We start from the raw sequence: 26728 nt of genomic DNA on the forward strand, positions 1-26728 counted from the left end.
CAACAACAATGCATGTTCCAGAGTAACCAAATTCTGCACTGTCACCTAGGTCAGCACGCTACATCTTCACCCACTTCACTGGGTCCTAAGTTCTACTGGGTGTTAAAAGAGACATCTTAAGCCAACATGGCTATGGCCAGACATCGCTGTTGGGAACAGCTGCAAGGGGCAGGATTAAGGGAAGGATGTAGAATCAAAAGGTGGGAAAAGCCTCGGTTCCAGTTTTGGTGGTATAATTAATTAGGTGTGGGATCCTCTCTGTATCTAGTTCCACTGAATAGGGTTGCTATGAGATACAGTCATGCATGAGAAATAATTTACCAAGTTATAAATACAATGGACAAGATTATTATGAGGGTGTTACTTCATCTATGAAGAACCAGAGACGGCTTTTCCTATGTGCTCAACCAAATCCAAAGCCAGCAGAGGTCAGGCCAATTATTGTACCAATAGGAATTCGAATCAGCATTTTCACTTTTACAGAGAAGAGCTCAATCAAGGGAAAAGCCCTGATTTCAACCTCTAGTGTCAAGAATAAGTTCATTAAAAGCACAAAATACACACTGTGTGGTTACTTCCCTGCAGATGTTATTGGCTTGTCAAGGAAAGGGACTAACCTTCCCTGAGCGCCTACTCAGTGCTGGGCTCTATGCTTCGGGGAACCATATAACTTATCACCCAAACCTGAACACTTCTGAGAGTAAGAGGAAACATACTACATGACAATTATGCAAGGACGAGAAACTGTACTGAGACTGTCCCCGGCAAACCAGAATGCATTGTCCCCCCATCTCTGCAAAGCTCATAACAAAGTTTTGAAGAACTCCAAGGACAACAGGATCACTAATCCGCACTAGAATATTCCCATATGGCATAACATTATTATTCCACTCCAATGATATATCTGTGTTTATCTTTCAGCTCTAATTTTAGCACAGCAGGAAAGCCCATTCATTGCTATCAAGAAAGTTTCCTCCTTAATTTGTGTGCGGTGCTCTGAGCTGGCGATGGCACCACGGGACTGCCAATGGGGCCCTAAACCGTCCACCTCCTGGGCAGCTCTGAACCGAGTGGCAAAGTGGAAGTGCTCCAGCAGCTGATGCAAGTGCTGCCCTGATCCCTCTCCTACAGGATGCTCAGGTCCACAAGGGAATGAGCGCAAATCCCCCTCCAAAGAGAAAGCCTCCATCAGGGCTTGGTAAAAGCATGTTTCCTGCTGGTCCCTCCACTGACTGCCAAAAGCAAGTTTTTACACCACTAACTGAAATTCAAGTTAAAGATGCATATCTTTGCAGCTTAACTTCATGACCAAGGTCGTTATTAAGCCCCTAACAGATGTTTTAGTCTAAGACTTGCTCCTTCATCATGACTGGTCACCATGCTCTGGGCAGTAGGGTAGGCATATTATAAGCTGGATGTGTGGAACAGAGGAAAAAACACTGAAAAAGAGAACGTAAGTCTGGCTTTGCCACTCCTTGACCAAATTCTTAACATCCCTGGACTTCTATATATTTCCTTCTTTCGCCAAGGGAGCAATCTTACTCAGTGTTATCTTATGGCATTACCATGAAAATTAAATGTAATAATGTGTCTGAAAGCTCTTCGAAAAAATTAAGAGCTTTACAAATATATTGGCAGTGAAAATCTGCAGGTGAGAGAACAACCACACGGAACAATAGAAGCTCCAGCTGTGAATTCTGTTAATTGCAATTTGAACTTCTGTACCCTATTCTCTCAATGCAATTAAGACCTAACAAAAGCTTGCTCAGGAAGTAAGGATGTGGTTGGGTGGGTGGATGGAGTGAAACTAAAAGAGAGGACCATTTTCTAGACATAAACGATTGGAGAAGTGCATATTTGAGCATATTATTTGGATTTGAACCATAATTCAAATCCAAGTAAAAGGCTTTAGACATACCATTATCATGACATTTAGAGTTCATATTTTCTACCATCTAACTGGCTAACTTTTAGGCCATATGTCCAAGTTTTTTCCTCTATTCATAAATATCTGTCTGAATTGAGTTTGGGTTAGATGCATAACGTAATCTTTAAGACCAAGGCCATAATTCCTGGAGCTACGGGCAGTCCCAGAAAAGAGCCCAAATGGGGACCTGGTCTGCCAAAAGGCAGAGAGAGGACCCAGGTGCCAGGGCTCTTCCTCCACCTTATCTTCGCATTGGGCTGAACTTGCTGTTCCTGAATTTTCACAAATGCCTTATGCATACGTGGTGGATTTAGCAGATAGTTTTCTTCATACCTATGGATGGTACATAGTAGTAAAAATATCTGAGTTTCTCTCAGCAAGTGGACACATGAATGTTACTGTAATAGATAAATTCCTAATTTAGCCACCAACATCTCCTCCCATAATTGTTTGTACATGTCGCCCTGCACACCAAGAAGTGGAGTCTATTCCTCCTTGCTGTGAGTCTGGGTTGGCCTTGGGAGCTGCTCTGACCAACAGGAAGTGGTAGAAATGATGCTCATTCTGGGACTCTAGAGCCTGGATCTTAAGAGAACTGGCAACTGTTGCTTACTCCCTCAGAAGCCAGCCTCTACATAAGAAGTCTGGCTGCCTTGAGACCACCATGCTGTGAGGAAGCCCAAGCCAGATACAGCGATCACACGGAGGAACACGAGGTGTGAGACATGTGAGGAAAGCCTTCTTGGACCTTCCGGCCCAGCCCAACTCAGTCAGCAGCTGAGAGCAGCCAAATGAGTGATCCCATATGATGCCACACGGAGCAGAAGCATCACCCAGCCAAGCGCTGCCCAAATTACACAACTATGAGAAATAATAAGTCACCGTTGTGTTAAGACACCAAGTTTTGGGGTGGTTTGTTATACAGCAGTAAATAACAGAAACAGCAGTGTCTCTTCATTCTACCACAGAAAAGAACACTCAGAAATACTGGCACAAATGACATCATCAGCCATGTAGACAAGAAAATTGCAAACCTTCCTGTGCAGCAAATAGCTGAAGTCTTGTATTCAGCAGCAGTCTTGGGAAGTTCAATGTCTTTCATGTGCTCTACTTCCCACTTCACTTGATAAACACTCTTTGGAAGCATCTACCACCTTCATGTAGGGGCTACACCTAATGGGATGCCAGGAAAGTTCTGCTGGTGTAGACTTGGAGGCCTAAGTTCCAGCTCTCACTTCTGACTTAGTCCATACTTTGGGCAAGGCATTCAGTCTCTTCTGCCTGATTCCCATCTGTAACATGGAGATAAATAATAACATCTGTTCTACTTACTTTACAGACTTCTTGTAGTAACCAAATGAGGTAGAGTATGTTAAATGAGCTTTGAAAGGTATGATGCAAATTTTCTACCAGCGGTCATTTCGTAGCTTTATCTTTTCAAATTGAAATATTTAAAAAGATATATGTGTATCTCAAAAAAAACCTGCAATTTGAGGGTTTCACCACCAGGTGGCAATGACATATAAACAGAACCCCCACCACCACCCCGGCCACAATCCCAAAAGTAGATTAAATAAAAAATGAAAAATGAGTTTCCTATTCCCAAGAATATATAGAAGTATACTTGCCTGCAGTGACTGTACTGATATATCTCCTAGTCAATAACTGTTATCAGAGTAACTCTAAATTCTACACCTGGGCATCCCAACCATCTTCCACCCTCAACAGCTCATGGAGTTCCCTAGAGCAGGTGCCAAGTCACCCACAGGAAGAAGTGAGTTCTTAGCAGAGGATGGACTCAGCCATTTCTGCTCATCCATTTGGTCAGACCCAGGAACCATACTTTATGTGATGGATTTAAAACATGTTCAAAAGTTATCTGACACTCCCTTCAAAAGGTAGAGCATAATTCCCCTTCCCCTTGGGTGTAGGCTGGACCTAGTGACTTACTTCTAATGAATAGGAAGAAAATGGGAATGACACTATGCAATTTCAGTCTAAGTCATAAAAGGCAATGCAGCTTCCTGGCTGCTCTCTCTTGGATCACTTGCTCTGGGGTAGGCAGGTGCGATGTTGTGTGGACCTCTCCAGAGAGGAACTGAGGCCGCTAGCCAACAGCCATGAGTGAACTTGGAAGCAGACCCTCCCGCCCAAGGTAAGTCTTCAGATGTCTGTAACCCCAGCCAACATCTTGACTTCAACCTCATGAGAGACCCTAATCTAGAACCACCCAGCCACACCGCTTCCAAATTCCTGACCCATAGCAACTGTAAGATAATAAATGTTTGCTGTTTTAGGCTTTCAAATTGTGGAATCATTTGTTGCACAGCAATGGATAATTAATACATCTTGTTTCCTCACTTTTTAAGTAAAAGCACTAGTGTATTTTGGTACAACAAGAGAACCCAGAATGAATATGCAAACTATGACCCTTATTGGTCACAGAGTGAAAAATAAATGCATCAAGCATTCCTACTGGGCCAATATAAGGCTAAAGGCCCCACGAGCAGTATAAAGGCGGACATGTTTGGATAATGAATTGACTCAGAGCCAATGGGAATTCAGCCACCTCAATCAAGCATCCAGTTACACAACAGCTATTGTGTGATGGTAGGCAAAATAGAAAGCAAGAGGGTGGTAGAAAAGAAGTTCGGTAATCGGTTTATGTTCCTGCCTTGAAGGTTTACTTAAACATCTGACTAGCACAATCAATGTCATTAGAGAATAAAACAATTTGTATTCTAGTTCTGGTCCATTGAACAGGGTCAGCAGTAAACAACATGAAAGAGAGAGAGAGAGAGAAGGCAGAGCCCCCTCAAATGACCCAAGAATAGCCTTCCAAGATGGTACCCACTGCATGGCGAGCTTCATTCAGAGACAAACAGCAGGTGGAATCAGGATAAAAGCAGCTCTGTTTTAACTAGCCAAAGGTGGAGGAAAGTTCCCTTGGACATTTGGCAAACCTTTCTAGCAACCCTCTAGCAAGAGAATCTGTCAGACATGTCACTAGCAAAATGCCTGGGACAGTCGTCACGGAGGCATTCAGGTTGTGTCTCTGGACAGCGTCCAGCAACGAGGGCAAACATCAACAGAGGGTCATGCCCATTCCTTTCTGCTCTTACTCACTCTTGCAATCTGAGTTGGGCCGCCAGCAACTCATTCTGCAATCGACTCTCACACCCACTGCGTTGGTTTGAAGCAGCAAATCTACCTTAGTGTCTGTGACCTATAAATCTTGATGCCATTACCTCAGAGCACAGACTGCTCACTGACGCTGGTCATCAGTCTATTCAGTGTGACCCCTGCCTCTCCCAGCAGCAGCCCACTCAAGGCTTCTGAAGGAGCCCCTAACTCAGCCGATGGTGAAACCCCACAGCCTGCAGGAGGAAGGGGCACGACAGGAGAGACGGAGCCTCCAACACCCCCGGGAGGCTCTCTGGGTCCTGATGAGACCTGTCGGAATAGATTTCCTCAAGAGCCACTTGTTGGAGATGGATCGATTATGCTGTGATGAAGAGCCCTATGAGAGGGAACCACAAATCAAATTTTCATTACCAGATGAAGTGCGAAGTACCGACCACAAGTGGAATCCATCCGTGTTGATTTTGTTTAAGATGGGTCAGGGACAGATGAGAACTTCCTCTCCCCAACCCCTTTTGCACTTGTCTCTACCCAAGGGCTAGCTCACTGCAGCCCTCTTCATGGTTTTCTACACGCACAACTCATTCACAACTGCGGTGGGCATGGACTGGTCTTATCTGTTTTGGAAATCCCTTTCTCTCCATAATGCCCAGCACTCAAGCCACCTTGGGGTACTAGGAATTTAGGAGACTGCTCTGGGTAAGCCCTCAAATGGAAGGGCGGGGAGGTGGGGGAAGGCGGCTGCCAGCAGGGGGCTGGACTATGCCGGGATTTGTAATCTGTGCTCAAGGTAAAAGCAGGAGAGGGAAGTGTGACTCCCAGTTAGAACCAAAAAGGAAAAACTCAGAGCTCCACAAAAGACACACAACACGCAGAGAGACCATCCCTCCCCGACCTCACCCAGGCTAAATGGTTTGAAACGCCCAATCCCTTCCACACAGGCCCCTCATGCGGTTGCACTTTTGAGGTTCACCTGTTCCAAGGTTGCCCTTGACGTTCACTTTAACTTAATTTTCCTTGAAACACAGCATCTTTACGGGGAGCCACAAGACTCATTGCCTGGTTCCACTCCAAAAGCACACACAGCAGACGCTCAAAAAGCCAGTTAATGCGCCCATTGGAAATGGCTTTGAAAAGTTTGAAATACTGAGCAGAGGCAGAGGGTAATGCAAGGACAATGTGATGGAAAGGTCATGACCCCTGTGACCTCATCACCTCCCAGGGGACTCCCATGATAGTCTCCCGTGCCTCCTGAAGGTACATGCTCCCTCCAGCCTGTTTTCCAAACTGCAGGCAAATCTGATTGTGTCACTCACCTACTTAAAACCCTTCAATGACCTCCCTGGGTTTTGGATCAGCCCAGGCTCCTCCATGTGGAGGACAGGCCCCTGGGATCCGGCATCTGCCTGCCTGTCCAGACTAAGCTCTCTCTCCCTATCAGTCACCCTAAACCACGTGTGGCTCCCCGTGCCAGGCTCACTCATCTTCACTCATGCTGCCCCGGAACACAGCCCCACCTTCTTCACCTGCCGAACCCCTAGTCATCCCCCGAGATCCCACCCCAGAATCACCTACTCCTGGAAGCCAGCTCTGAGCCACACTCCTCCTGCCCACGTATGTCCCATGGAAGCCCGGGCACTCCCTCTACAGAGCACAAAGGGGTCCCTTTAGTGATGCATCACCTACCCCCCCAGACTAGCTGCTTAGTGAGTAGCCGCATCTTCCTCTTCCTTAGAGCAACAAAGCTTGCACGACACCTAGCATGTAGCAGGTGTTTCATAATTTAAACAATCAATTAATCTATCAATCTTATAGTTGGAGGTTGTTTCAATTCTTGATCTTGTGACCATCAGGTAAATTTGCAGCAATCAAGTAATACCCTTTTACTAAACAACACAGGTGCCATCTGTGTCCTTCCTTCTAGAGCAGTGGTGTTCAAGGGATAGTCCCCAGACCAGCCAGGTTAGTACTGCCCAGAAGGTATTAGACATGCAAAGTTCTTGGGTCCCACCCCAGTCCTACCGAATCAGAAAATCTGGGGGCTGCCCCAGAGATATGTAGTTTAACATGACTCCAGGGGGTTCTGATCCACTCAAGTTTCAGAACCAGTGCCCTAGAGTCTTCAAAGACCAACAGGAGCAGTTCAGATTTTGCCCAGTAAGCAGCTGTGGTGGCCTGGCAGTTTTCCCCTTTCCAGGATGGTGGAGCCTCTCCAAGGCGGAAAGCAGCTGCATTCACTGGGGCCAGATGCGGAAATACTTCCCCTCCTTGAACCACTTGGACTAATCAAGAATATGCTAACACATATATATGGAATCTAAGGAAAAAAAAAAAAAAAAAAAAGGCCATGAAGAACCTAGTGGCAAGACGGGAATAAAGACACAGACCTACTAGAGAATGGACTTGAGGATATGGGGAGGGGGTGGGGTGAGATGTGACAGGGTGAGAGAGTGTCATGGACATATATACACTACCAAATGTAAAATAGATAGCTAGTGGGAAGCAGCCGCATAGCACAGGGAGATCAGCTCGGTGCTTTGTGACCACCTAGAGGGGTGGGATGGGGAGGGTGGGAGGGAGGGAGATGCAAGAGGGAAGAGATATGGGAACATATTGTATATGTATAACTGATTCACTTTGTTATAAAGCAGAAGCTAACCATTGTAAGGCAATTATACTTCAATAAAGATGTTTAAAATAAATAAATAAATAAATAAATAAAACATCAAATTCCAAAAAAAAAAAAAAGAATCACCTAGGGAACAAAGGAAACAGGCAACTCTCTGCTCTATGCTCCAGGGAGCTCTCCCAAACCCCAGGCAGGGGGCGGGCCCTCACAGATGCTTGCTGCACGGGACAGAGTTCACCTCAGGCTAAATGCAGGGCTGGAGCACCGAGATCTCACAGAAGCAAGTTTCTGGTTATTTTTCTCCCAAACACAACATTAGACACATCAGGAGTATGACAGGCAGATCTGCCACGCCCATCACAAGCAGATATAATGGAACAGAGCAGTTAGGAAGATCTTGGCTGTCACTTTCAGCTGAAAGTTTCACTGGTAGCCACAACAAAGGCTATGGTTGTGAGCTGAATTTATTAGGTTTTGACACCCCCTCCATCCCCAAATCACTGCATAACATATTCAAGCCTAGGGAAAGGCCCAAAGAACCAGGAATGTACAATTTTTTAGTACTGACTTTTCTTATAAGTTCTTCTACCTAGTTTTCATTTCATAGTTAATCATTTTTCTGGAGAACCTACTATGCACAAGGTAGCCCGGTCTCGCTCACTAACCCAGTGGATCACAACTTTGGCTGCATATTAGAATCACACGGGGGGCTTTGAAAAGATTCTGATGCCTAGACCAGACCCCAGACCAATTAAACCAGAATGTCTGGAGCGGGACTCAGGCATCAGCATTTTTAAAACTCCAATTTGGGGAACCATGGTTTTAAATAGTATTGAAATAGTATTGAGGTGGGGACTACCCCACCTCAAACCACGTAGATCAGAGTCTCTAAGGCTGGAGGCTGGGCATGTATGTATATGCATATGTATATTATGCATGTGAGTATATGCACATGCATATACATGCATAATACACACATGCATTTGTATACACATATGTGCTTATGCTTATATACACATGCATACTTATGTGTATATACATACATATACATATGCACATATATACACATACTTGCACACATACATATACAGTCTAGGTGATTCTAATACAGTCAAGGTTGAGAACCACTCCATAGACCATTGGTTCCCAAATTTGTCTGCACTTTAGAATTATCTTTTAAACTATTCCAAACCTCAGGCCACATCCCAAACCAACTGGATCACAAGCTCGCTCAGGGATGGTGGCCTGGACACAGACAGCAGTGTTTTTTGAAGGTCCCTAGATGATTCCAACATGCAGACAAGTTTGGAAAGCGCAGCACAGACTCCAAGCTCCAGAAGAACTGGGCCGGGCTTCTGCTATTTTTACTGTAACTCTCCTACAGCACCTACCTTAAATATTTGTTGAACTGAATTAAATTTTTAAAAGATGTGCCTTTTACAGCTATGCCTATTGGAGCTAGTGCCTTCTAGGATGGTATGAATCCAATAGGAAGTGGCACAAAAAGAACATATTTCAGAAAAATGGCATTCTGCCTCCTCATTAGTGAATCCGATGCTCAGGGCTCCCCCAGTCCTTACACTTTTGGTACTGTCTCCCTCTTTGGAATTTCTCCTTCTGTTTCTCCTTTGCGTAGTGTCAGACAAAAAAAAAGTCTTTCCAGCTCCCTTCTCAGCATGTTGGAAAACTGGGAATGGCTTTTGAGTGCTCAGGTGCCCAGGGGTGAATTTAGGAATTGGAGGGCTCATCGCTCCTTGCTGACAGGTGGCTTATTCACCAGGCCAGACATGGCTCCCATTTTAAAAAGCCAACAGGTAAGATAGAAAACACTATTAATTCCTCATTTCACAGCTTTGATACTCTGCACCTAGATTTGCCCAACAAGTGAGGGCGATTTGACTCTATCGGACGCTCATAGTTAGGATACTTGTCATCTAAAAGATTCCTACTGTCAATCATTTTGTGGAAATGCTGACGTTTATATAGCAAATTTGCTTTAAAAGGAGGTAAATCTGCAAAATCGTTCATTAAAACTTGGAAAAAAATCAGCTCAATACCTCCTCTTCTTTTTGAAGTTACCTCTTCACAGTTGCTGTTTTAATTGAGTGTGACCTATCTTTTGCCAGCATTGACCATTCATCTAAATGCCTGCTGACCAACAGAATGATTGTCTCTAATGATTGTTGCAGCAGGAGGAGGGCTGGGCTGGAAGAGATCTGGGCTCTGAGTATCAAGTCACCTCTCATTCCCCGTGTGATCTTGAGCAAGTGATTTGATCTTCAGCCTCCTCATTTCTAAAACAAGAGAATAAATACACGCAAAGATGGTTTTCTTCCAGCTCAGACATTATGTGGTTTGAATCCTCTTGAGGACAATGATATTAGTCTTGTGGAAATGGCTATGTTTATTACTTTGTTTTCCTAGAAATGATTATTTGGGAGAAAGTACCTTGAGTATCCAATTCCATAAAACAAAGATTAAGGAACTAATATATGCACCATAATGGACTAGACACAGTAAGGCTACAGAAAGAAGAGAGACAGCCTATGGTGATAAAAATTAATGAGGAAAACAGTTATACATCTAACCATGATTTAAGACAGAATGATAGATGCTACAGCATGAAACCAGTGAGGAGGCAGCTTGGAGTATTTTTTTTAATGTCCAAAATAAATGGTAAAGTTCATTCTATCAGGGTTCAAGGAACACTGAACTTGGCTTCTAGTTCTGAACTTAATTTTTCCCCTTATTTACTTATTAAATAAAAATATGTGCTTATTTTAAAAATGAAATAGTATGGAAAGGTATAAAATAAAAAATCCTTTCCCTCGTCTCAGTAACCAGTTACTTCTTACTTTACCACCACTCACAATGTCTTATGTGTCCTTCCAGAAACAAAGCTTATGGTTACCCCATAATCACAACTGTATGTGTATATGTTCCTGTATCTACCCCCAGTGTCTACAGCTATACCCCTCCTTTTCTAGGTATCCATTACTGAAGAGGAAAGATCTTATTTCAAATAATCTCAGTTTAAGGCAATATAGTTTTAGATTACTGAAATCTGACGTTGCTTCTAGTGGTGATAATTAAATAATAATGTTCTTATTATTTCTTACCAATAGGAAAGGTGGAACAGAAGACAAGAAGGTTAAATTATTTAATACATTATGGAAGCCAAATCCTCAATTCAGGAGTGCAAAGCAAAAACACTGTATTGTTTGTTGGTGAAATAAAAAGAAAAGTCAGCTGTTAAATATAGATAAATCTATAGATAAATCTTTGGTTCTGGGGATCTGCTTCTGAATAAATTGAAGAGAAAAGTCAAAGGATTTTTTTTACCTCCTCTTGTTCCATAAATGTATTTCAGGTTCACTTTCAAAGACTGCTCATAAAAAAGGGGTTTACAGGATTAACAAACTCACTGAATAACTCTTGAAGAATGAAAGCATGCACAAAAATTTAGAAATGAGACATCAAGTTTGTAACTAAAATACTTTCATAAACTAAGAGCATTTTCCTATTGGACTCATATTCCCTATCATCCTTCATCTGGAGACCTAACAAAATTAATAAGGACCTAAGCCTTTTATTTGTCTTTAGTCTCCATTCAGCTCAAGAAAATGGTAAAGTATAGGAAAATGACAGTTATTCAGGTCACGACATGCCCAGAACTATTTACCAGACGTATTCTCACTCACAATGTAAAAAAAACTGTCTCTCTCCTTACTCTGTATATCCTAAAGTTCTCCCTGTCATTTTGATGGCCCATATTTCACTGGCTTTATTACACAGCAGATGGGTGGGTTGTTATAGTAATTGATCAAGACATTTTTCATTGTCTCTCCTCGGATCTGGAAAGTTCAAAGAGTCACTGTGGTTACTCCATTGTTATATAGTTCTCACCTCCTCTTCTAAGTGGTTTACTGCAATCACCTTCCTTATCCTCCTCCTACAAATAAAATCATTTCAGATTTCTGAATTTCTCTCTCCCTTTTATTTCTGTTGAAAGAGCTACCATACTTTACAGTTGCGAGTCTTCTAAAAAGTTCTGACTATTTGGTGAAAAGTGCCATTGCCACCACATCCTGAATGCAATGCCCTGGTCTCTATGACAAGTACAGAAATTGCTCAGCTAACCTTGTCTGAACTCCCTGTGGTTCTCACACATGTTAGTGAAATCACAGCATATTATCTCTTATTAGCAGACAAAATGGTCTCACAATGGCTGGGAAAAACCTCAAATTCAAATCAATGGAAAATTTGATGATAGAAATATAGAAAATGGCCTTGATGTCAAAATAATTATGCCTCTTTAGAAAAATCAGCTTAAGAGCCTAACTTATGGATAAATTGAGGAATTTGGCTTGTACCTAAAGTGAATCACACTGGAGGAATTAATTTACTTCCTTTCAGGCTGAAGAGTTTTCAGACATCATGGTTCATAAATTCTTATGGCTGGTGGGGCTTTCTAGTAATTCTGCCTCCAAAAATAATCATGGAAAGGTACATTTTCTGGGAGAATAGAAAATTTGCTTCTTCAAAATTAAGTCATTAATCATTTCTTCCAAAGGTATCAGTCACAAACTAGAATCACCTGGGAGTGGAATGACAGATTTGTTCCTTTAAGGACAATTATTAAAACCTAATTGGAGGATTTCCATTTCTAGCAATAGATGGACTAAGTTATATGTAGTCTTTCCTATGTGTGAAATATCGTAAAATTAAATAAAAATAAAAATAAGATGGATAAATCATCATGGAATACATAAAAGGTATGAGGTGGTCTCCAAAAAGTTGGTGGGGATATCCCTCCCAAACAAGCCCTTTCTAGAGAGAGAGATCCTTGCTACCATACCTTCCTTCACTTTACCCAGTGGCTACACTCCTGAAGGGTGATAGTGGATCTGCAGTTCCCTGGGCAGATAGCAATTTTCTGAGAGGACAGCTCTGAGGTTTCCAGGGAGAAAATAAAAATAAGAGCCCCAAATAAAAATAAGGGCCCCCCCCACCAAAAAAAAAATCCAATGGAGGCTCTGGTAAGGTGGGAGGGAGGGCTTCCCGCCATTCTGTGCCCCTTTGCCCAACCTTTTCAAACTCAACACTCAACCTTTTTCTCATTGTAAATTTCTCTGGCTTCATGAAAGCTGGTGGGAAAACATCTATGAGAGTTGGAACAAGGTAGGGGGAAAATACATTTGGCTGCTGATTTTGAGAACACATAGGTAATCATATGTCTTTGAAAAGCCAGAAAGGAATCTTCTTTTGAAAAATAAGATTTAAGAAGAGTCCCCTGGAAAGGCCACCCTGAGGCTTGTGGACACAATAGTTTAGTCTCCACAAGGAATAGCCTCGGCCATGGGTGAGAAATTCAGCTCTCCCAGTGGAAATTTCGGGGGCCCACAATGAATGGAAGAAATCTTACCTAGCTAAAATATGGTCTACTTTTCTTTACTTCTCAACGGTTGCTGGAATAAAGAGCACCTTGCTCCCTCATCAGGTTCCTTGGTCCTAAATCCCCATCTTTCTGCAGGACAGCACAGATGAGAAGGAAGAGACCAGATGGAGACGGATGATGGATGGGGCTCCAGATACCACTCCTGCAACTGCTCTCTCTGCTACGTCACCCGCCTTATTAGGAAAAACCTGAGGAATTAGTCTCTTTTATATAGGGAAATATATCTATATTTAGCTGTGTCCAGTTTGTAGAAATGTATTCATCCCAACTTCCACTTTCCGGCTGCAACCCGGATGACATATGAGGAGTGGAGGGAGAAAGTTCTCTAGTCATGAGCTGGCAAAGAGCTGCTGGTATTTCACGCTCTTCTGTCGGGCTCTAAGATAGATCAGATTCACTACTGCCTCCTTCCGGCAGTGATAAATTGCATAATTAGAACCAACTTTCCCAGCAAACACAACAAAGAAACCCAGATGAAATATTTTTAAAACTTCTTCCTAAAAGCACCAAAGAGCTTATGAGGGAGGGGGATTCAGGCTTAAGATCTGGGAGAAGATCCCTAGATGTGGCCCTAGGTCTTAGGAGCCACGCTTACCCAGTTGGGGGGAATCTGTCAACCAGGAGGAGAAAGTTGGGAAGCTGAGTAGCACTTTGCACAGCCTGACGGGGTCAGGGACCCAAGGCATCCCTAAGGTTAAAGCCTGGTAAGCCACTTCACACCTGTGGTTGGGACCTCAAAGAGCTAGGCCCTGTTTTTAGTAAGAGAAAACAAAAAATAAACTAGTCTGGCTTCCTGTCATCTGGATGGGCTAGAAAATCTCAAGTGCTCAAATTGATCTGGGATTGCTGGTATCCAAAAGGCCCGCAGAGGCTATTTAAGAGGCTCTCTAGAACTCTTGTCATATTTATCATCCTTCAAAGCCTCAAATTATTTCATTTCATCAACCTTCAGTATTGCTAATTGTATTATGCACTATTTTTTTTTAGGTACAAGCCAATTAAAAGAGAAAAATGCTACCAACTATAAGTGTACGTCTCGATCAATTGTAAACCATATCTGAACTTCAGAGATTAAAATGTGAAAAAATGTATTTCTTAACTGATGAGACATGGCATTTATACAAATTTTTTTTCAAAACAATATCTAACACACATTCAAAGACAACAAGGCACACGAGGACATATGATGACATAAATATGAACCAACATGAGAATCTGGACAAACAACAAACAGAAGAAACAGACACATCCGAGATGGAAAAATTATCAGACACAGAATGTAAGACAACTATAGTTGCTATGCTTATGGAGATAGAAGTTGGGCTTAAAAATTTCAGAACAAGGAACCAGGACTATATAAAGTAACATTAAAGATTTGAAAAAGAGCTAAAAATTCTAGAACTGAAATTCAGTAACTGAAATTAAGAAAGAAACAGATGGATTTAACTGCAGATTACATACAGTTGAAGAGACATGGTGGGACTTAGAAGATAGGTCAGAAAAACGACCAGATGTAGCTAGGAGATATAAAAAGGATGGAAAAACAGAAGAGAGGCTAAGAGATATAAAAGTTAGCAATAAGTTTAAGGTAGCAAAATTACCTTATACCCCAAAGTTCTCCCAGTAACAGGCAATAGAGTTCAAAGGAAGTTGCTAATTTTCCTAAGCCCAGCTCCCTCGAAGACCAACTACACAACTGAGGCAGGTCACTTTAGCAAAGATCCAGAGGTAGTACGACAGTGGTTAAAAGTTGCAATATTGTGATTTATAAGAAATATGTATTTGGCCATTCAGATGAACAAAATATGTTTCTCATATATATGGTCTTCACATCACAGCTCCCAAAACCCTTGGAATTTCCTAAGCGATAAGTGCAATGGCAATATCTTTTGTTATAATATTTGGTCTCTCGTCCTCAGTTCCTGAAATTGCTCTAGAGCCGAAAAGGTGAAATGGGTGTCTTGGTATCCATAACAAGCCCCACTCCACCACACCTGGGTTTATATTAATGAAGTGGCTTTTGGAAAGTACATAGGGATGGGGGTTGGTTGCCAGGGGAACCAACCATGGAAAGAGGGATGGAACTTTTTCAGTCCCACCCCCTGATTTCCAGGTTGGGGCAAGGAGTTGGAGGTTGAATCAATTGCCAATGGCCAATGATTTGATCAATCATGCCTTTGTAATGAAGCCTCCATAAAAATCCAAAAGAAGGAGTTCAGAGAGCTTCCAGGTTGGAGAAAAAGAACGCTTCCACATGCCACCGTGCTGGGCCCCAAACTCCACGAGGACAGAACCTCCTTTGTTCAGGTCCTCGCCCTGGGTATCTCTACATCTGACTATCGATTTGTATCCTTTAATATCCTTTGTCATAAACCAGCAATCTAGTGAGTAAATGGGTTTTCCTGAGTCTGTGACCACTCCAGCAAATTAATTGAACTCAAGGAGGGAGTCATGATTTATAGCCAGTTGGACAGAAGCACAGGTGACAACCCAGCTTGCGACTGGAGCTGGAGGACAGCCTTGTGGTTCTGAGCCCTTAACCTGTGGGATCTGACTCTATCTCAGGTACAGAGTGTCAGAATTGGGTTGAATCGTAGGACACCCAGCAGGTGTCACAGAGAATTGCTCAGATGTGTGGGGAAAACCCCACATACACTGGAACTGGTGATCAGAACCCTTTTAAAAGTATATGTGACTATGGTTATTTTACCTTTCTGTGCTTCACTCTCCTCATATAGTAAAACAGTACCCACTTCACAAGGTAAGGATTGAGAATTAATGCCTGGGAAGCACTGAATAAGTACTCACTGTATGCTGCCTGGTACCAAGGGGATGGAGCTCCCCGTCCACCCGAGCTCGCTTCAGGAACGGAACAGGCAGCTCCATCACTGCGACAAAAAGAGCTCAGCCTGAAACACAGACCTTGAAGTATTGGAATTGTGGAACAGTAGGGTTAGATGGAACTCTTCATAAAATATCCATGTGGGGGAGGGAGGGTAAATAGATAATTAACAAAAAATACAAACAGGGTAACAATCCTACAGAGAAATGTTTAGCCATGTTGGTAACCAAAATGAAAACAACCATGACATATTTTCTATCTTAAATAAATAATTAAAAAAATAAAAGACCCTATGTTGTCAATGATGTGGTGAAATCATTTCCAGTTCTAGAAAGCGATTTATTAACATGGTGCTTTCCACACTTGGTAGAGTAATTTCACTATCTGGGAATGTTTACTAAGAAAACAATCCGAATTGTAGAAGAGTATAGGCACAAAACTACGCACTGCAATGACACAGTAGTCAGAAATTGGGAGCAAATAATGTCCACTAGTAACAAAATATTGTGATAAGTTAACAGGCTTCCAAAGTACTGAATTATGTAGTCATTAAAAATTATGTTTACAAAGAGTTTGTAATAACATGGAAATTGTTTGTTATAATATTAGCTGAAAAAAGCAAGATAAAAAGTTAAAATTATATGTACAGTATGATCTGAATTGTGTTTTAAAATGAGCTGAGACAAAAACACTAAAAATAAACATAGCACAATATGATCAGATCAGTCACAGGTAGAATGATTATTTTCATTCATCTTGCTATTTTCCATAATGAATCTGTATTACTTTCCCAAATAGGGAAATAAATGTTTCATTCTAACTATTTACTGTAAAAACAATATAAAAGAACATTAAAGGAAGTTAAAATAATTTTTTCAAAATTTTTATTGAGATATAACTGACATATTACATTATATTAGTTTCAGGTAAAAAACAATGATTCTATATTTGTATGTATATCGCAAAATGATCACCACAGTAAGTCATCGCCATACATAGTTACAATTTTCTTCTTGTGATGAGAACTTTTAAGATCTACTCTCTTAGCAACTTTCAAATATACAATACAGTATTGGTAACTATAGTCACTGTGCTGTACATAGAAAGTTTTATAAAATAATCTCATGCCACTAATCTAACTGTCCCAGTTTTCCCTCAGTGCTACCTGTATGCACACACACCTTGGGCATAGATGTAATCAGTCTGAATCAATGATTAGTTCTATCAGGATTAGATGACCTGGAAAGGAGACAAGTTATCAAATTCTTTTTCCTTCTGGCTCTTCCTCCACCAATATTCACCTGGAAAGATGGAAAGGTACCCCGGTGGCATGAGTATCAAAGGGAACAGGACAAACTCCGGACTCCGAGCCCAGCCTCAGCACTGACCTCTGTGCAAACCACCTAACTTCTCTCAGCCTCAGTTTCCCCATTTACACAATGGGGCAAGGAGAGCTGGTCACTGATTCCCAAGATCCCTTGCAGGTCTAAGCTCTGTGATGACATGTAGATTTGATCCCAAATCTCCAAATTGATCTTGACTCTTGAAAAGTTTTATAAAAATCAAATCACTCTAAAGACAAATGGAAAACTACTAATTTTTTAAAGAATCCCTCCTACAGCAAATTTTCCAATAGAGAGTCTTTATTTTTGTTAAATCTAGACAATGGCATATTGGCCGATCAGTTTCACGCACAGCAGGCACATTTAGATACTAATCATAGCACCTTCTCTTCCTCCTTGAAAATAGGTCCATTTAGACTAAGGAAAAAGATTGTGAATGAATGAAAAGTCTGAAATATAGAGGCCTTTTGTTTGGTTGTTTCATTATTTTAGGTTTTTGAGTACTTGAGTTAGTTGCCCACCCTGCCCGCAAAAGGTATTTCCTATCTGGCCTGTTTCAATGAAAGGAAAAGTCTCACCCCACGCTTGGGTATTCCAAAATAGAAGTTTGAATCAGTGAAATCTGTAAACTTTTCCAATACCATTACAGTGACTTGAAAAAGAGTTTCACTCGCTTTTGGAAGCAATAACTTGGGCACTAGGCCAACATCACTCTTACAAGGTTCATTAAGTTACTTCCATCCACTAGAAGAACTCAAGGATCCTGCTGCTAAACTTGAACTAACCATGCCCCTCGTTCCATCCTGCGAAGAAGGTGATGATGCTGGCGCTATGAAAGTTCTACTTCTGAAGGCAGATATTAACAGAAGTACCAGCTACCCTGTATTTAACGATTCTATTTTGATCCCTGCGCTCTACTGAAGTCAAGTCTTTGAGAAGCTTCTCTCAGCTCTTGCCAGTCATGGGTAGAAGAAAGCCTCCACTTTCCCATTCCTGCAGCCACAGCTGTGCTGTCACTCCTCAAAACGATGCCCAGAGGCAGCTTCACCTGAAGCAAGTGAAACTGAAACCTCAGAACCCCTCCCAACGCTGGGGAGGGGCTCTAGCATCCACACGTTCACCTGGTTATTTTGTCTTTTTCTTAAAGAGGACTCCTCAGAACCGGATCCTGGCCTACTTCCCTCCCCCACTGCTGCCCAGTGGGCTGGGCATGACCCTGTGGGTAATCCTGGTTGCCAATGGTGGTCCTACTACCTGCATTCCTAGTATATAAATCAAACACATGCTAGGGGATGAATTTGAGAGGTTTGTTTTTTTTTGGGGGGGGGTTTGTGGTGGTGATTGTTGTTTTGCCTCCAAAGATTGACTTATTGTGATGACCAGATTAGGATATGTGTCCTGACAAAGGATGTTTATTCTGATTTATGAAATTATTCATACGGAAATTCCACAATGTATAGTACACACTTACCAAGTCACCTGTCTTGCCAACCAAGTTACATCAGAGAAGCCCTCTCCCAGAAAAGTGGGAATGGTTACACAGCACGATACAGAGCAACCAGAACCCCTCAGAACAGCTGTTCACAATCAGGGGTGACTCTGCTCCCCAGCGGACATCTGGCAATAACTGGGGCACTTCTCATTGTCACAACTTGGGGAGGGGGTGTGGGGTGCTACTGGCATCTAGTGGGTAGAGGCCAGGGCTGCTGCTAAACATTCTACAATGCACAGGTCAGCTCCCCACGACGAAGAATTATCCAGCCCACAACACCAAGAGTGCCCCAGGTTGAGAATCCCAGCCTTAAAATAATGGCACCTGTAGGGAAGAAAGCAAGGATTCCGTCTAGAAAATGATTAATGTTTAAAGAACAGAGCGAGTGAAGGCCAGGTTGACAGGGAGCTCAGGCAGAGCTGCTCTCTGACCTCAACCACCATGCTACGGTAAGAAGCAATGAAGGCTCCAGACTTTTATGGATTGTGGCACTGCAGAGACCCTTGTCAAGAGGGCCTAACGTGAGGAGGTGCTAGCATAATTTCAGGAGCACCAAGAAAGGCGCTTCGCCTACCCAGGTACCTCCAATACCCACTTGTCTATGCTTGAAATCTTCTCATGGTGGACAAAGCCTTCCCTTCCATAATGAGGCTTAAAGTGCAAGGACCCCTGGAAGAGAGAACAGTGACCTACATTCATATTCAATAGAAAGTGACTGATGACAGATTGGTTTTGCCCCTCGTTTTTATACAGTGAAAGGCTTTGGGCAGTTGAAAGTGGTGGAGAGGAAGAGAGGCCAGGCCCTGACGAGGTAGGGAAAGGGGGAAGGAATGGGCAATCCAGGGCTCTGGAATAAACGTCACCTACTCTACAGACTATGTAGGATCCTGTAGGCAGGGAAGGATGCAGGGAAAAAAACCAAAGTCACATTCTTGGCCTTGAAGAAGATTACAATACAGTTCAGCTCAGGTGAAAAAACTCTAGGAACGTTTCAAAGAATGGTAGGGATGCGGTGCTATCCCTGCAGCTGGAACAGGAGACAAGGGTCCTCACCAGCTGTGGGAATCACAGTGAACCCCAGACTGTGCTGGGTGAAGCCCCTACCTGACACCTAGCAAAGTCGTGGACACAGAGTTAAATGCTCGGGCAGTGCTTCTTTGTTGAATGAATGGAAACTCTTCCAGATGAATAGCTATCAAATTCCTAAAGTGTTCTAAAGATGGTTTGTTTTCCATCACACTTTCTCTTACAACCTTTCCCTCAATTTGGGAGGGAGGTCTTTGTTCGTCTTCTTTTCCTATCTGAATCCTGTTCCATCTTGCAAGGCCACTTTATGTTTTCTCTGTACATTCCTGATTTTGGCCTTTTTTTCCTCCCTCTTCTTATACGTACAGGGCCTCCAAGTCATTCATCTAGTGCTTACCATATTTCCTAGGTATCTTTCATAATGGGGCTACTTCCAGAAAAGACTTGAGGGGAGCTTTCAGGTTCGTAACAAAAAAAATAACACAGTGCAGAATTTAAAAGAAAAAAAAAATTTAAGGGAGATCAGAAATAAATTGGGAAGAAAAAGATCGTTGTACCAAGAAGCTAGGATAAAGCACTTACTAGGAATTGATGGAGGCCAAGTTAAAAAGATAACCATACTAGACATAGAGCAAGTTCTCGCCGTCTGATGAAAGGAAAGGCACAATTCCATGAGGACAGAATTTTGTTTTCGACATTCAATTCTGGGAGGAATTTGCTCCTGGCTTTTCATGTATGCTGCCCAAGCAGTCAGTTTACGGGTTTATCTGAAGAACTCCTACTAGACTACAATCCTACCAACTAGACTACATTTCCTTGATAACAGCCTATATATAACAACTATTTGTCAAGAGGCTGAGGACCCATGGTTTTCTTGCCAATCTGGATATTCCAGCATGTCTCAGGATCCCAGGAGTATCAGAGTAATAGAGTCATCTAATCTCTTAGTAGGTAGGACCCTCAGACCATTTGATTTTGCCTGTAGGTCCCCAGACACCACAATGATGGGATTTTAAAGCCACTCTCAACCCAGTCACCAGTTTGGAGCTAGCGGCTGGCAGGTCCATGCGGGCCCTATCTTCATGTCCCCAACCCCCCGCCCTCCTGGTTTAATTGATTGTCTTTTGTCTGTCTTTCTGTCCCTACCACAGACTCTCCACCCTTTGAGTGTCAAGGCTTTGCCTCATTAACCTTTGATTCCCTGCAATAACTAGCATGGTGCTTTGCACAAAGAAACTGCTTCCCTTTTTTTTTTTTTCAATGTGAGGAAACTGAATTGGAAAGAGGTCCCAGAGTAGCCTTTTCATTATTCTGCCCTGCTCCCCTGTGAGAAACCCTCAAGCTGTAGTGTAGAAGACCAGCACTTCCTAAACCACACAACAAGCTGTCTGGAAAGGTTAAAATGCAGGTTACTAAAGGAATTGAAGGGTTCGAAGACATATTCTGGCTTCCTTGCCTCCATATCCCCTCTCTCAAAAGATACACTGGGCAAACCTTCAGAAAAAAAGCGGGGAAAAAAACCCAGCTTGTACTCAGTAGATGCTCAGTAAATATCTATTAAAATAAGGTCAGAGCACAGGTACCTTGAACACTGTAAGTACTCAATAAAAATCCTCTAAACTGAAAAGTTTGTAACACATCTGTTTTGCACAGGGTAGGTGCTCCATAAATATCTTTTAAATTAAGATAATCGTAGGGTTGCTGCCTTGCACATAGTAGGCCCCTATAAATGGCTATTAAATTGAATAGAAGCAGACACTCACTCCTTAGAGAACCTGGGCAGAGGTGACATTAATCAAGTCCCAGGCACAGATCCATGAATGGAAATGCGCGTCTCGAGGTAGCGTTTTCGAGAGTGCTGGAGAGGCGCGTGACGGCGCGCGGCCGCGGCGGACACCCCGCTCTTTAGCAAGCAGCGGACCCGCTGCCAGATCCCGAGCATTGATTAGCGATCGGAATATCTTCCCCACCCAGGGGCGGGAAACAGCCGCCGCCTCCAATTGTCACTTTGGGGTTGCACCTGGAGCTTCCGCCAGGGTCCCCTTCCCGGGGAATCCGCCCGCCCCGGCTTCTCCCCGGATTCCGGAGAGTTACGGGCAGAACAAAAGCAAAAAAGCCAGCCGGGCTTCCGATTGCTTTTCTGATGGAGAGCAGCCGGGGAAGAGGCTGGGGGAGCCCGCCCGGGACCGCGCTGTGATGTCAAACCCGATTCTCCGCCCGTAGCCGCCCGCTCTCCCCGCAGATTCGGGTTTGAGGTTACCCAGCGGGAAAAGCGGCGGAGCTCCCTCCCTCCCCGCTCTCTCGGGCTCCCCGAGCCTCCTCCCTGGGGCCGCGAAGGGGCAGAGTGTGAGCCTCGGTGGGGTGGGGCGTAGGGGGCGCTATATTAACCCTTGAAAAAGACGGGAAGGAGGCTGGAGGGGAGGATGCTAGAGGACTGGGGCAGACCCCATCACCGAGATCCGAATCTGAACTGGCAGTGCGAACAGCCCCTCGGCTCCCCAAAACGCACCAAACTGTCCTTGGGGATGGGGTCCCCTCGCGGCGTCCGGTCCCTGTAGCCTCTTCCCCTACACCTCCCGCCCCGGGGGAGCCCAGCGGTAACATTCACATCCAAATCGCCGATCCAGGGTCTACACAGGCGCGCGCAGTCGGCGGAGCAAGGGGTCACAGAGGGCGGCCGAGTCGATCCCACGGGAGACGTCCCACCGCTCGGAAACTCGCTAGTGTGAAATTTGCTGGGGGTTTTGTTTAGGATTTTTTTTTTTTTTTAAGGTGAAATGGGGCTGCAGAGAGAGAGGGGAAGTATCATTTCTTCCTTTCTCTCCAGCTTCTCCGGAGCCCGTGGAACTCCGAGAGGAGCAGGCAGCCGGGAGAAGAAAGAAAGCAAAGGGGGAGCCACTTACCCAAAGCAGAGCCCGAGAGCGCGGCGGCCCGGGAGCGAGCGGCGCCTTTGTCTGCGGTCGCGGCGCCGGCGCGCTCGGCTCGGCCGGTCCCAGCCCCGGCGCGCTGCAAGCTCCGGCGGCCGCCGGGACAGCCCGGCTCGCGGCTCCTGCTCCGGCTCCGGCTGCGGCTCCGGCCCCAACCCGCGCCCGCACCGCCCAGTGCTCGCCGCTGAGGCTCCGCCCCGAGCCGGGCCCCGCCCCCGGCCCGCCGGGCCCCCACCTGCTGCGGCGGCGGGCGCGGGGGAGCCCGGCCTTTGGCGGCAGGGGTGGGGCTGCCTCCCCCGCGCGCCCCGCTTCCTTCTCCTGCAGCCCCGGGGCCGCTCGGCCGCGCTCTTCCGGAGCCGAGCGCGTGCAGTGTAGACGGGCCTTCTCCGTCCCAGCCCCCTCGGAGGCAACCTCACCTGGGGTGCCGGGCGCCCGCGTTTTCTGAGTCTAGCCCAGGTCCCGGGGTAGCCTGGCCTTCCAGCCTGGGCGCAGGCTCCCAGAGTCCTCCCTCACCTTTGAAGCTCGTCCTCACTCCTGCCCACGGGAGGGGACCCTTCAGGCTCTGCCCGGGAGGGATGGGGCGGCGGGAAGCGGAGTGCTCCTGCGCCCCGGCCGAAACCCCGGCCTCTGCCGGGTCCGCCCCGCTCTGCTGCAGCGGCCGGAGGCGCGGACGCCAGGGAGGAGAAGTGGCCGGCGGGGACCGGGTGGCGCGGGAGGGGGGAACTGCCGAAGGTCGAGGGGGCGCAGAGCGCACGTGCACGGGTGCAGAGCCTGGCGCCCGGGGTGTGAATCTGTGCTCATTTGCACGGCCGAGATAAAACTAACAGAAGGGAAGCAACACTTAGGAAGCCAGAGAAAAGGAAAGCAGAAGCCACTAGACCCATAACACTCACTGGTAATAATTAGTGTTTAGGTGATGCCTTCTGGCAAATCCAAAGTCGTCCACACCGATTAGGGGCGTCACTTAATGCGTGCACCGCAGTGGAATGGTTGAGAGCCGATTTTCTAGGCAGAGAAAAATATAACCTAAATATTGTATAATGAGGTCACTAGTGGCTTTAGCTGCCCATGAGCCCTCCCTTCTCCCAACTCCCAAAGCATTCAGTGCGAGAACTCCACTTTGACACTTCGTAGGGTCTGCTATGTACTCTGGTTATTTCTGCTTCACACCCACCTCTACTTCCAGGGCCTCATACAATTCCAGGTTTGTAATAGTCACTGAATAACTGTTGAAAGAATTAATGTGTGAATCATATAACTGTGCTCATTGTAACGTGGGCAAAAACATAAAAATTTTCAGTTGTGGGATCATATTGGAAAATGCATTAAGTGGTTAGAACAGTGATGTGAAGGGTAATAAATGGTAGCTGTGATTATTGTGTAGATACAATTGGTATTAATTATATGTATGTAGGTAATAGGTTTAGGATTAGATGCTAAATTAGAGACAGCAGTAATCTGGACCTTCATTAACATCAGGATAAGGAGAGAGTGTGTAACAAGCAGATGTGTGTACGTCAGTGGTAAGACATTCCAATGTATCTTCCCCAAGGAGAACATTTTAACATTTTGCTTCTTTAATGTTCATTACAAATAAGTATTATCAACTGAGTGGGTATGCATAAGTATGAAATGTTCTTGTGTTGATTTATTCATTTTTATAACATGTTTCCTAGGAAGGAAGAATAAGAGGCCTCAAGGATGCTCATTTTATCCCAAAAAGCTGGAAGGGCAAAAGTCCCACCACAGTAAACCCACTGGGGCGAGGGCCTGGTGGGCCTGAAGAGGCTGACCAGGTTGACCCCAGGAAAGCTCAGTCTCCCTCCTGGGTGTTTTAGATCAGTGTCTTGGGTCTGTGAAACTGCTCTGGGAGCAATGCGCTTGTCCACATGAGATAATTTATCTCCTCCATTTGGCAACTGGGAAAATGTAATTTTCTCTGTGTGATGAGCATGAGTGAATGGCTCATGCATAGTGAATCGCCATCCTCCAAATCGTGGGACAAGGGTGTGAAATATGCATTTTAATATTAGAGTCCATTACTGCACAATGCCAGGGGAATGAGTGGGAACTAGGAACCCTCCATCACATTTATATCACATGGTGTCATTCTCCTGTGGATGCTGCTATCAAGAAACAGGTTGTTCCTTATTTTTACCCCAAGAGAAGACTCCTAAAGAAACAGCTGGCCTAGGTAGGGGTAAATCAGCAGAAAATAACCATACAGAGCTTAGGGGTTGGGAAGGTCACCAGGTCATTTTGGACTTCTTTTTTTCTGGGGGGGGAGAATGTACCAGCATTTCTACACTGCCTGTGACTAGATACTACAAGTTGTACCTAGGTGGCTAAGCCAGGGTGCCAATGTCTGCGGTGGTCCTGGAGGACACAGGCAGGGAGTAGCCGCATCGATCAGGAAAATGCCATGCCTGCCTTGCTGAGGGTGAATAGATATAATTTTTAAAAATATTGTGGCTATAGACTGAATGTTTGAGTCTCCCCAAAATTCTTATGTTGAAATCTAATCCCCAATGTGATGGTGTTTAGGGACTTTGGGAGGTGGTTAGGTCATGAGGGGTGGAGCCCTCAGCAATGGGATTAGTGCCTTTATAAAAGGGCACAGGTTGAAGACAGTGGTTTAAGAACCAGGAAGCTGGCTCTCATCAGACGCCAAATCTGCCAGCACCCTGATCTTGGACTTCCCAACCTCCAGAACTGTGAGAAATAAATGTTTGCATAAGCCACTCAGTCTATGGTATTTTTTGTTAAACAGGCCAAATGGACCAAGACAATTGTGCTAGCCAAATTAATCTCTTCTGACACCCATTTTTGACTTGGTCCTAGGTGGAGGAAGGGAGCCAATTTAGATTTATCAAGCAGTTTTTCCCCACCCCACTCCTTCTATGTCAAGAACGTGGCATCAGGGCCCATGACTTTGCATGTGGCCTCTCCATGTTTAAGGAACCAACTGGACCATGACTTCTAGAAGGTGGAGTCCCAGTAGCAGGGGCATATAAATAAGCCTGTGCTGTGCCAGGTGTCCTACTCCCTCTTTTGGGAGAGATCTGACCTATAGACTATCTATCTATATATCTAACTATCTATCTAACTCCTTTCTCTTTGCTCATATGTGCAGCTTGTACAGCTAGGAAGGTGAGACAGGCCTGGGGCTGTTCTCACAGGCTGGGACTTAAGGTTGACAGATTAGAGGCAACTCTCTCTTCACCATCACCCCAGGATGCTCTGGAAATGTCTTTTCTCACCAGCAGAAAAATGAGACACAGGAATAGAGTTGGAGGAGAAAGCAATAGGCCCTTTGGGTTGCTTGGTTTTAACTATAGGCCAGTGACTCCAATCCACTAGAATCACCTGGAAAATCTTTAAATACACTGAGAAAAAGAAGTAATAGGTGACTACAGTGACCCACTCACTAATGTCGGTCCCCATTTGTCATATTCTGCATTCCCTCCTCTGATTGTAGATAAACTGTCCCTGCAGTAAACAGTCCCTGGTGACTGTATCTGAAGTCACCTCCCACTTATGTGTAAGACCCATTCTCTCACTTATTTAAGGATATTACTTTATAAATGCTCCCTTCTCTCTTTGATCATTAGTTTTTCCTCATGAGGTCGTAAGCAGCAGCTTTCCCATATGGTTTAATGTCTTGAATCTCAAAACAAAATAGAAACTCTTTTGACTCTATTCCGCTTTAGCAGCTCTCCCTGATCTCTTCCCTCTTTATAACAAATCTCTTCCCTCCTTTATAACAAATCTTGGCAAAACAAAACTTACATCTGCTCAGTGTCTCTATTTCTTCTCCTCCATTCTTTCTTTAACCAATTCTAGCCACTACTCTATGGAAAATGCTCTTGTCAAGTTCATCAATGACCTCCATGATTTTAAATCTACTGATCAATTCTCAGGCTTTATCTTACTTGCCCTACCC

At 44.4% G+C, this 26728-nt stretch overlaps 1 protein-coding gene across 4 annotated transcripts in view; it reads right to left on the minus strand.

Annotated features, from left to right (window-relative positions):
* Window positions 1–23430, minus strand: part of MAPK4 (mitogen-activated protein kinase 4) — a 180283-nt gene extending 156853 nt beyond the window's left edge. For 2 of the 4 annotated variants that reach the window (XM_082355420.1, XM_082355422.1), the window contains exon 1: window positions 22762–22937. The gene's annotated coding sequence lies outside the window, so the exon portion shown is untranslated. Of the gene's footprint in view, window positions 1–22761; window positions 22938–23020; window positions 23083–23298 lie in introns of those variants that run through there. The other 2 variants (XM_082355421.1, XM_082355423.1) reach the window with 2 other exon arrangements.
* Window positions 23431–26728: the final 3298 nt, after the last annotated feature.

The sequence above is a fragment of the Balaenoptera borealis genome (genome assembly GCF_965194805.1).
Source record: "Balaenoptera borealis genome assembly, chromosome: 14".
NCBI classification, from domain to species: Eukaryota; Metazoa; Chordata; class Mammalia; order Artiodactyla; family Balaenopteridae; genus Balaenoptera; species Balaenoptera borealis.